Source organism: Camellia sinensis, chromosome 8 (genome assembly GCF_055761805.1).
Source record: "Camellia sinensis isolate YWXY chromosome 8, ASM5576180v1, whole genome shotgun sequence".
NCBI lineage: Eukaryota > Viridiplantae > Streptophyta > Magnoliopsida > Ericales > Theaceae > Camellia > Camellia sinensis.
In genome coordinates, this window is record NC_138968.1 from 173,791,277 (window position 1) to 173,802,999 (window position 11,723).

The window sequence follows — 11,723 nt, forward strand, 5'->3', positions numbered from 1 at the left end:
AGATTAGTTTGATTAGCGTAGCTTAGATTAGCTTAGCTCTTATTCATTCGGACCCTCCTTCGAGAGGGCACAATGTTGTAATAAATGTGCGTGCGTGTGTGCATGTCTTCCGACCTCACGTCTTTCTCCCTTTTACTTAACCGCTTTTGATGGTTAGTTTAGGGTCATTTTCAATTAGCATACCTTATGCTCGCATGTTTGCATCATTCATTTGTCTTGTATGCACCAAGGCTCGGCGCATCATTCAAACTGCATTGTATTTCAATACTTACTTGAATACGTGTTTCAAAGCATGTTATCAAATTGTTGCTTCGTATGCATCTTAGATAGCCGAGCCTATTTAGTTGCATTATTGCATGTGTTATATTAGGCATCTTGTATAGTTAGGATCATGCATTCTTTCTAACTAGCTTTTGTTTTGGCTTGGAGTACACTGTAAGTTTTACGCTTTAGCATACTTACATGAGTGTGAGTGATGCCATGATTCGCATGCTTATCGTGAGGCTATTTGCTTAAGTGATTAACTACATGAATGCCTGTGGATGGAAGCTTTATTGCTTGAATTGGAACAATTCATCAAATGTATGTTTTAAGCCCACTTTGCGAAGTGGCAAATCATGTTTTAGGCCCACTTGAGGATGGCAAATCCGCACTTTAGCCCACTTGAGGGTGGCACTTTCAAACCATTTTCAAAAGCAAACATGAGTTGAAATGTTCCAATTCTTACGATTTTAATCTATACTTGTATGTGTGTGTCACATAGTAAAGTTAGCTAAATAATCATAACAAGAATACATGAGGTTTATAAAACAACATATCATGCTTAGTAGAGGTCAATCCTTTGATCGGGCGAGCGGGGGTGCTCATTTCAGGACCTTCCCCTCTCGTACCCAAGTTCTCGAGCCGAGACAACTTTGGTGATGACAGACACATGGCCTTTGGCACGAGTCAGGGTTTCCTAAATTTTTAAAAAACAAAATATTTAGGTGGCGACTCTGTAATCTAGCAAAGTAGTCCAATTTTGGCATTATTTGATTTAAAATCTGATTTTCCAAAATGATTTGCCGGATTAGACTCTTTGGTGTTTATCAGTCTCACATTGCACGTTGTGAGATTAGATTCAGAACTGTGACAAGAGTCCGAACTGTAGGGGACCAATTCAATGCTCTCCGAAAGGGGGCACGAAGAAAGTCGAGCCTACAATATAAAATAAAAAATAAAAAATCTTCTATATGTGTTGAAAAACACAAATCACATTCTGCTCCTTGTTTTTCACTGAGTATATTTTTAAAAATAAATTATTCATTTCTTTTAGAGACAAACCCAATAATATGAAAAAAAATATATATATTATGATTATCAACCATATTTAATTTTTTTTATAAATGATATGCATGAAGAGCCTTATAAAATGAATAGTTTGGATTATCAAAACATAACTGGTGATGGGTCTCATAGGCTCCGCAAGTTCTCTCAAATTCATATTTGAAACTTAAGAGAAATTCAACCTTTGGTATAGTAACTCTACCTATCTCTACATATATCCCACTTAAACAATCCCATTCTTCACTCTCGGGATGCTTTTTTATGTATAGTAAATCTACCTATCCTACCTAAACCATTCCATTCTTCACTCTCGGGATGCTGTGTTGGTACTGCTATATATCTTTTCTTTTCTTTTTTTACGGTTTTATATCATTAAGTACATGAGACAATATCATTTGTTATTATTATTTTTTTAATAATTATTTCTAAACAAAAACCAAACATAAATATTGACTCAAGTAATCATACAAAAATGATGATTTTATGAGGCCAAGGCTCAGTGAGGTAACAAACTTAGCATATCATTATCCCTTTAAATAGAAGTATGCCTTTTTTTTTTTCTCTTCTTTTTTTTGTGCATTGGAGTTCATAATCCGCAAAAGAGGAAGACTGACTGGCATGTGGCAAGACTTTTTAATCCTTGAACTCGAAGTGAGGCACAAGAGTTTGAATTTGAAGTGGGATATAAGAGTTATGTCCAACTCAACTAAGTTTATGCTAGTTAAAATATGCATTTGGCTTGGTTCAATCAAGTGCTTGATTAAAAAAAAAAAAAGAATATTTAAATAGGTTATATTGTTTAAATGTGCGTGGAGAATGAGGTCTCACTACAGGAAATTATTTTTGGTAATTAAATTTGGCGACTAAAAAAAATTTAGTTGTCAAAAGTTGTTGAATTGGCGACCAAAAATTATATTAGTCGACTAAAGTACAAGATTTAGCTACTAATTTTTTTTAATCGGGGTATATTGATTATTGGCAACTAAAAAAAATGTAGTCGCTAAAAATGTCACAATTGGTGACTAAAAAAATTTTTAGTCGCTAAATATGCCACAATTGGCGACAAAAAAAAAATAGTCATTGTATAGTTAGTTTTGGCTAGTAAAATTATTTAATCGCCGAATGAAAAACAAAAATTTAATTTTTCTCTTTGGCGACCAAAAGTTTGGTCGCCAAAAATGTATTTTCAGAGACTAAAAAATTTTTAGTTGTTGTATAGTTAGTTTTGACTATTAAAATTATTTAGTTGAATGAAAAACAAAAATTTAATTTTTATTTTGATCATCAAAAATGTATTTTAGTCGCTATATAATTAGTTTTGGCTACTAAGATTATTTAGTCGCCGAATGAAAAAAAAAATTAATTTTTATCTTGGCGACCAAATTTTGGTCGCCAAACATTTATTTTCAGTGACTAAAAATATTTTTAATCGCTGAAAAATTAAAATATTTGAAAGGAGACATTTCAAATTTTACAAGAATTTATAAAATTAATTAACGACTAAAATGTTTAGTAGCGAATCAGAGAGATTTATATATTTTGTTTTCAAACCAAACTCTAAACAAACCGGGGCCTCTCTATCTTTCATCAATGTCTCTCTCCCTCTCTCTCTCCGCTGCTCCTCTCCCCTCCCTCTCTCACCACCGCTCCACCAGCCACGAAACAACTCTCCTCTACCGCTCACCCTAGCGTTTGCCGGCAACCAGAGCACCGATTCACTATGACTCACTGCCTCTCCCTTTCTCTCACGCCTCTGTTTCTCTCGCTTTGTGTCCATTGGCGTTGGGTGTAGGAGCATCACCTCTATCGTACACAGCACCACTGTCGCACCTCCATCGATCCACGATTGACTTCACCCCAGGTATGCCTCTATTTCGCCCTCTCTCTGTCTCTGTCCCTATCTATGTCCCTGTCTCTCTCTCTTTCTCTCTGTGTGTGTGTCTTCTTCCATTCGCACACTTTAACACAAACCCAGCCCTAAATCGACCCAGCCCCAAATTGTGATTTGACAGCAATGTTAAAGAATTGAATATTATGAATTTCAATTACTAGAGTGTGTATATATGTGTGTGTGTGTGTGTGTGTGTGTGTGTGTGTGTGTTTATTTTTATTTTTATTTTTTTTATTTGGTTGCACCAATAAATATTTGCAAGGGTATACATTTAGCAAGATGAACAGAGTTATGGTAAACAATATTGGCTAAACAAATGGCAGAATCTGAAGCTCAATTCTAATCTCCAGAATAATCAGATTGTTGCCTAGCCTTGGTGATTGTTAAGAAAAGCACAAAGTAAACGAATAAGATTTTGTAAACTTTTAGCTTGTGGGGAAAAGGGTCTAGGGTACTTTTTGAACAGAAATAGATTGAGTTGGGATGTGAAAATTGCTCAAGTTACAAATTACTTTAAGGGGAAATTAACTACATTCACATTAAGAAAATTGGTTGAATGCCCTTATATGTTAAATCTGGCAAGAATGAATTAACAAGATTCAAAAGGCACAAAAACAGAGTTGGAGGGAGTCTTGATTACTTGTTGAGGTACTTTGTTTGCTACTTGGGCTTTATATTACTCAAATATATTATTCTTTTATATTTTATTTTATCTTTCGTGATGTATGATCTACTTTTGCATATTGAATTGGCATAAAATTTTGTTTTGCTTCGTTAAGAACCCAATGTTGTTTTCTATAGGTAAACATGGTTGTTATCATATACAGACATTCAGTGCTTCAAGTTGTATATTCTCTCCACAATAGTGAAGGTGGGCTTATTGGGTGCTCTATTTCGTTTGGGTGAGATTATATTGATGTTATGAACATGAAGCTGGCTTGTAGTTTGTTGAAGTCCTGTATAATTTTAGCAACATGTTGAAATTTATTCATGCTGTGAATGGAAAATACAAGAATTATATGTTGGAAAAGATGGAAAAGTCAGCATGTGGTGCTATTTAAATTTTAGAAATATTAATGTAGTGCTTGGAAAAAGGGAAATAATATAGCTGATAGTTAGAGTCAACTTTGAGTGTGAGGGATTTTCAAATAGTATGCCACATTTTAGATGCCCCATCTTTGGATGACCTGAGAAGGAAAAAAACATAATAATTTGTAGGATTTATTTTCAGTATGGATCAATTGCGTACACAAATTACCATGGACATCAAGAGATCAATAAGCTTATTGAGTTTAGTGGGATATATAAACAATGTGTTTTTTATTTTTGTGTTTGTAGATATATGCAATGCCAATGTTCGACATGATAGAAACAGTGTTGGTCAATGTCACGACCCAAACCCGTCCCTAAGGGTTTAGGATCATAACTGGCCAGTAATTCGTGATTACCAAAGGTTTGTGTAAGAGTAATAACAATTATACAATAAGAGGGGCCGGCGGAAACTTTTGAGATTTCCCTATTAAAGTTCATAAACCATGCAAGAAAACAATTGTTTTGTTCATGGATTCTTGAAAACATGACATGCATGTAAGGATCATGCAACCTAATAGGTGTTTGAACTAAAATTATGCCATGCAAGTGAATATATTACACCATCTCCTTCAATTCTCCACTTTTATGATTCTATATGGATTCTCAACTTTATTTCTTCTTGGAAAAGAACATAATTTGTTTTACAATTTGTTTTAAGAGGGAAATCCCATGGACAAATTTGTTTTATATACATGAGTTCTTGCTTGGTCTCTCATAATTTCTAAGAAATTCTCATTCAAAAGCTTGAGTTGTAGCTTGAAAACACATTTTAAGATTTTACAATTTGCTTTAAAGAATTTGGTTATCAATTGAACAATTAAGTACTGTTATAAATTTATGGTTTGAATTTTCGGGCTAAAAATTAAAGTTCATAACTATTTTTGAGGATTTTGGGATTGAATTATACACAAAATGAAGTTGGATTTGTAGGTGAGAGCTCCAAAACTTGAATAGATTTTCGAACACCATGCCAACCCAAACCGCTTGAGCAGCCTAGGCCACTGCTCGAGCGGCCAGCTCCCCTGTATAGCATGCACACTGCACGCTCAAGCGGTTGTGGCCACCTCACGAGCGGCCAACCCTTCTTTGCAACATGCACACTGCATCACGTGCGGCCAACAAGGTTGACTTAGTTTTTGTTTTCACTCCATTTTTCGACCTTCCGGGCCTTTCTTATTAAATTTCTTAATTCTAACTTGTTAAAACTAATGAATTAGACAGGTTTAATTTTCACTATAACCTATCTTTCCACAATAAAAACAAGTCAAATAATCATGTGGCAAATCAATAACACTTCATAACACATAATCACATAATTAACGATAAACATATAATCAATATAATTAATTTGCTTAATTAAGAAGGAGGTCATCACATTCAACTTTATTTCTTCTCCAAGAACTCCTAATAATTCATAAATCCTTCCTATTTGAACTTAGATGATAAGGAATTAGAAGTGTAGCATTTCAATTTCATGAATTTTGAGATGAAATTTACCTTAATTTGGTGATTTGGAGAAATATAGCTCAAACTCCTACCTTCTTCTTCCTTCTTGACCTCAATTCTCAAGAACTCTCTCTTTGCCTTTCTCTACGTGTATCTCTTTAGAATTCACCAAAACCCATTACTTCATTTTGTTTCCTAGTAGATAGATGAATAAAATAACTCTAATTTAATAATAATTCATTTCCTAGGTTAAATTGTATTCAATTAACTCAAATTAAATTAATCTCATCATCTTATAATCTTACTTACATTAAATTAAATTATATTAAGGTGAATTAGGCTCTAATTCCTATCCAATTTCTTAATTCGAACTTGTTAAAACTAATGAATCAGACAGGTTTAATCTTCATTCTAACCTATTTGTCCACAATATCAGTAGTTGGCTTGACAAAATAGGGTTTGGGTCGATGCCGCAAACTCTGATCTGGTGCTCAATCACCTACATATATATAATAAACAGTGAGTTAGAGCCTAGTGAATAATAATTGCGTAAAGGAGTTATGAATGACGTCTTTATAATAATTCCAAACAGTCGATTTCAGTAATGAATCAATTCATTAAGTAGTATGCATACATTTCAGAGTAATATGAAATCATTGCAGCTATGCATGGTACATTCAATAGTAGAACAATACAGTAAGTTTATGAGATGCAAATGCATATGATAAACACTTTAAAACCATACAAACGGAGGCCCAGAAGGTAGAAAAATGGAGCGAAAACAAAAATTGAGTTAGCCCTGTTGGCCGCACGTGCAATGGCTTGGTCGCTCGTGCGGTGGCCACGACTGCTCGAGCTTGCAATATGCATGTTACAACATATAAGAGTTTTAGAGACCAAATGTTTTGGTTTCTAAAAGTGAAAAATTTGTTACAAAAGACATTTAGGGACCAATTTCCATTGTCATGAGGATAGTCACTGAAAGATTATCCTAAAAAGTCAAAAATAAGGCTTTTAGGGACAAAATTTTGAAAATGTCACTAATAAATAAACTTTTAGGGACAAAATAATTTGGTTTTAGAAAATTTTACTTTTTTAGACAAAAAATTTAGTCCCAAAAGGGTAATAATTCATCATTAATGTCCAATTTTCGTTACTAAAAATATAATAATGACATTTTTCGCAACAAAAATATTTGGTCCCTAAAAAATAACTTTGTCCCTAAATTTTAGCCTTTAAAACCTTAATTTTTTTGTAGTGGAATGTTGTACAGGGGAGCTAGCTGCTCCACCGGTGGCCTAGGTCGCTCGAGCTGTCTGGGTTGACTCCAAGCCGAAATCTGCTATGTTTTTGGGTCCCTTTCTTTCATAATTTAACTTCACTTTTTGCATAATTCAAGACCCAAACCTTTCATAAACATGGTAAATAAACAATCTCTTACTTCATTTGAAGTCAAAATTTTAATTTACAACCCAAAGTCCATGCAATGAATTCAAGCTCTTGAATTTACAATTCATGTTCATCAAACATACAAGTTGAGCTCTAATCCTCAATTCTCATGGAATTCCCCTTTGTTTTGGAAAAACATGTAAAATAACAACTAAAGGATCATGAATTTTATAAAAACTATGCCATCATTACAACATATAAGAGTTTTAGAAATCAAATATTTTAGTATCTAAAAGTGAAAATTTTGTTGCAAAAGACATTTAGGGATCAATTTCTATCGTTATTAGGATAGTCGCTAAAAGGTTGTCTCAAAAAGTCAAAACAAGGCTTTTAGCGACAAAATTTTGAAAATGTAACTAATAAATAGACTTTTAGTGACAGAATAATTTGGTCTCAAAATAGTTTATTTTTTGAGATAAAAAATTTGGTCCCAAAAGAATAATAATTCATCACTAATGTCTAATTTTCGTTGCTAAAAATATAATAATGACATTTTTCGCAACAAAAATATTTGGTCCCTAAAAAATGATTTTGTCCCTAAATTTTGGTCTCTAATACCTTAATTTTTTGTAGTGCATGCATGGTAGGTTTTAAAAATTAATTCATCTAATTTCCTTTTTCTATTATCATATATCCTCAACTCCAATTTTACTTCAAGAATTGAAGTGTATAATCATAAACCTTGCCATATTAAGCTTCAAATTCTCAATTCCCATGGAGTTTTCTCTTCAATTTGGAGGTTTATGCAAGAACATGAATATATGATAATGAATATTTAAGAATCTTGCCATGCATGTATCAATTTCCATCTATATCAACAAATCTTACAAATAAACTTATGAGTTCCTTAAGCACTCTTGAATTTCTTAAGTTATGAGTACATTACTTCAAATTCATAAGATTAAAGAGAGGAGTTCTTACCCAGAGTGAACAATTTGAGTTGTCTTCAATGGTTTCCCTAACCCTCTCTTCAATTTCTTCTTCTTCTTCTTCTTCTTCTTCTTCTTCTTCTTCTTCTTCTATTCTTTATTGAACTCTCAAATGCTTACTCTCCCTCTCTCTCAACGTGTATGTGTGTAAAAGACTCAACCAAACCCACTACATTCCCTTATACCAATTAAATGGATGAATAGATGAGTGGGATTTTAAGTTTCTATTAGTATTTTAATTAATTCAACTACGACTATTAAATCATTTCTAATTAATTTTAATTAATCTTTATCACAATATAATCTTTTTTGCACTAAATTTCATTATATTAGTGTGAATTAGGCTCTAATGCCTATTCGATTTCTTAATTCTAACTTGTTAAAATAAACGAATCAGACAGGTTTAATTTTCACTCTCTAACCTATCTGTCCACAATAACACAAGTCAAATAATCATGTGGCAAATCAATAACACTTCAGAACACATAATCACATAATTAACAATAAACACATAATATAATCATGAATATTTAAGAATATTGCCATGCATGTATCAATTTCCATCTATATCAACAAATCTTACAAATAAACTTATAAGTTCCTTAAACACTCTTGAATTTCTTAAGTTGTGAGTACATTACTTCAAATTCATAAGATTAAAGAGAGGAGTTCTCACCTAGAGTGAACAATTTGAGTTGTCTTCAATGGTTTCCCTAACCCTCTCTTCAATTTCTTTTTCGTCTTCTTCTTCTTCTTCTATTCTTTGTTGAACTCTCAAATGCTTGCTCTCCCTCTCTCTCAATGTGTGTGTGTGTGCACAACACTCAACCAAACCCACTATCTTCCCTTATACCAATTAAATGGATGAATATATGAGTAGGATTTTAAGTTTCTATTAGTATTTTAATTAATTCAACTAAGGCTATTAAATCATTTCTAATTAAATTCAATGAATCCTTATCACAATATAATCTCAATTACACTAAATTTCATTATATTAGTGTGGATTAGACTCTAATTCCTATGCAATTTCTTAATTCTAACTTGTTAAAATTAACGAATCAGACAGGTTTAATTTTCACTCTAACTTACCTGTTCACAATAACACAAGTCAAATAATCATGTGGCAAATCCATAACACTTCATAACACATAATCACATAATTAACGATAAACATATAATCAATATAATTAATTTATTTAATTAAGGAGGTGGTCGTCACAGTCAAAGCTAAAATTCAAGACCAGCACTATGCTTCGCTTTATTACACGCAATATATATGTGGATTAGTAAATGTCAAGTTTGGATTGGATAGAATATTGAGTAAAAGAAATGGGGTCTATATTGATTTGAGTAAAAATTTGAGTAAGACTCCATTGGGTTTTTAGTTTGAGTAAAGAAGCAGAGGGGATTTTAGGGGCTTTTTACTCAAATTTAAGTTTCAATCTAGATTTGAACAAGGATGGGAGATAACGTAACATTTGGTGGTAAATAAAACCATAGAAGTTTGGGACACGGATGTAGTGAGCTTTTCGGAGGGCAAGAGTGCCATCATCTTAAGGTACGTAACAGCAGAGTAGAGCTGCCACAAGGTGGAAAGTGAATGCCTCCACAAATACTGTAGAGTTCATATTGCTTACATTTTGAAACTTAATGAAATCAAGATTATGACATAATGTCAACATAAAGTGTTTGCCAACAAGTGAACGATTCAAATCGTGCAATTTCTCATTGCTCATCATCATTTGGGATTTTCAATGTTTTCCCTTATTATACAATATGGTTTATCTATTACATAATCTTATGAGTACTATTGCCGCTACAAGTCCTATAGAAATATTCTTGCAGAAACATGGCATGGTAAAGCTACCATTTAAATTTCATCTTTGATTATTTTTCTGTTATTTGTATATAGGCTGTCAAATTAGGAAGCATGAGAATTTAACTCCATGGACTTGAACCATTCCTAAATTGGTGTGTGTAAGTAGTTTAGTTGGGCCCAAGGCCTTGTGGCCTCTAGCAGCGTGGGGCTAGACATAAGTGCTTGCAAGGAGAGGTTGGGGATTCAATTCGCTCAGGTGCTAATCTAAAAACTAACCATTGACATAGTTTGGTTGGAGTTCAAAGGAACTCCTGTTGATTAGGGGCACATGAAGCATTGTTCGATTCTGATTTAGGAATTGTTATCTAATGTCTTTTGGTTTTGAGTATTTGTTTATACTTGCAACATGGTTTCATCATCTGAAGTTCTTCTCAGTTTGCCACATTCTGATTTTATCTATCTCTACTTGTTTCAGATTCATCTGCATGCATGTACAGATGTAGTACTCAATGTGACCTTTGTAAGGGCCCCATCTCATGCTTTGTTGAAGGTGGATGTTCCTCTTGTATTTATAGGAGATTATGTTTCACCTGGACTAAAAAAAGGTATGGTGAAAATGGAGGTTTTCTTCAGCCTTGTGCAGAAGTTGTGAAGGTTTTTTTTAGTTAGACAACTTATGAAGCTTTGCTTTGTCTTATCTTTTTAAACTCTCAAGCGACTTAGGTGTTTATTGTTTTTGGTGAGAAATTCTCTATTGCTAATGTTATATATACTTGTTCATGCATGGATCTCACACACTTCTTGATAATAATGTTCTTTTGTATGTGAGTTTTATTTATAGAGTTGTTAAACTATTGATTTTCACATGCAAAGGCTTAATAAGAAGACTCACTTCTTCCAATCTTAGAGAATCACAAATTAATTCATTTCCTGATTATTTTATTTCATTCTTTGGAGGCTGCTAAATACTTTCTTAAACTATTTCTCTGCTATGCTTCACCTAACCTAGTTTTGCTGCCAAGTGAAAACTTATTATGTTATCTTCTCTTTCAGTGCACCATGTTAACCCATTAAAGTTATTCTAATTTAGTTTTCTTTTCATAATTGTTATAATTTGAAATGTCAATTTTATTGAATAAGTGCCTAATGGTCAATTTTTTTTATTTTATTTATTTATTTATTTTACAGATTGATTTTGCGTGGGCTATTGTGAATATTTATTTTTGTGTTCGAAGAGCATTTGTTTTGTATATGGAAGACACTTATTTTTCTACAACCATCTGTTTTGGAAATCCAGTGTTTTTGTATGTAATATTTAATTTAGATGGATTATACTTGGTTGGTGTGGATTTATATAATATTTGGAATATGACGTTACAAGTTATAGTTTTTGGATAATTGATAATGGATTTAAATGATAATTGATAAATGTATTATTCGGTATATGTACAGATTATAGGTTGCATTGATAATGGAATGCATATAATTTAGAAATTAATGAAAAATATTCAATTTATGAATTTAAAAAAAATTAATAAATAGACTTTTGGTGAGTAAACATTTAGTAGCCAAACAATAAAAAGGGAACTTGTTGGCGACTAAATAGTTAGTAGCCAAAAAAAAAAAATGAAAGTTTTTGGCAACTAAAAAATTAGTAGCCGAAAAGGAACACCATGATTTTAGCGATTAAAAAATTGGTAGTTGTGGGGACATATTTCGTGAATGACAGCATGTGGCTAAGGTAACGCCGGAGTGTCAGTGGAGATGC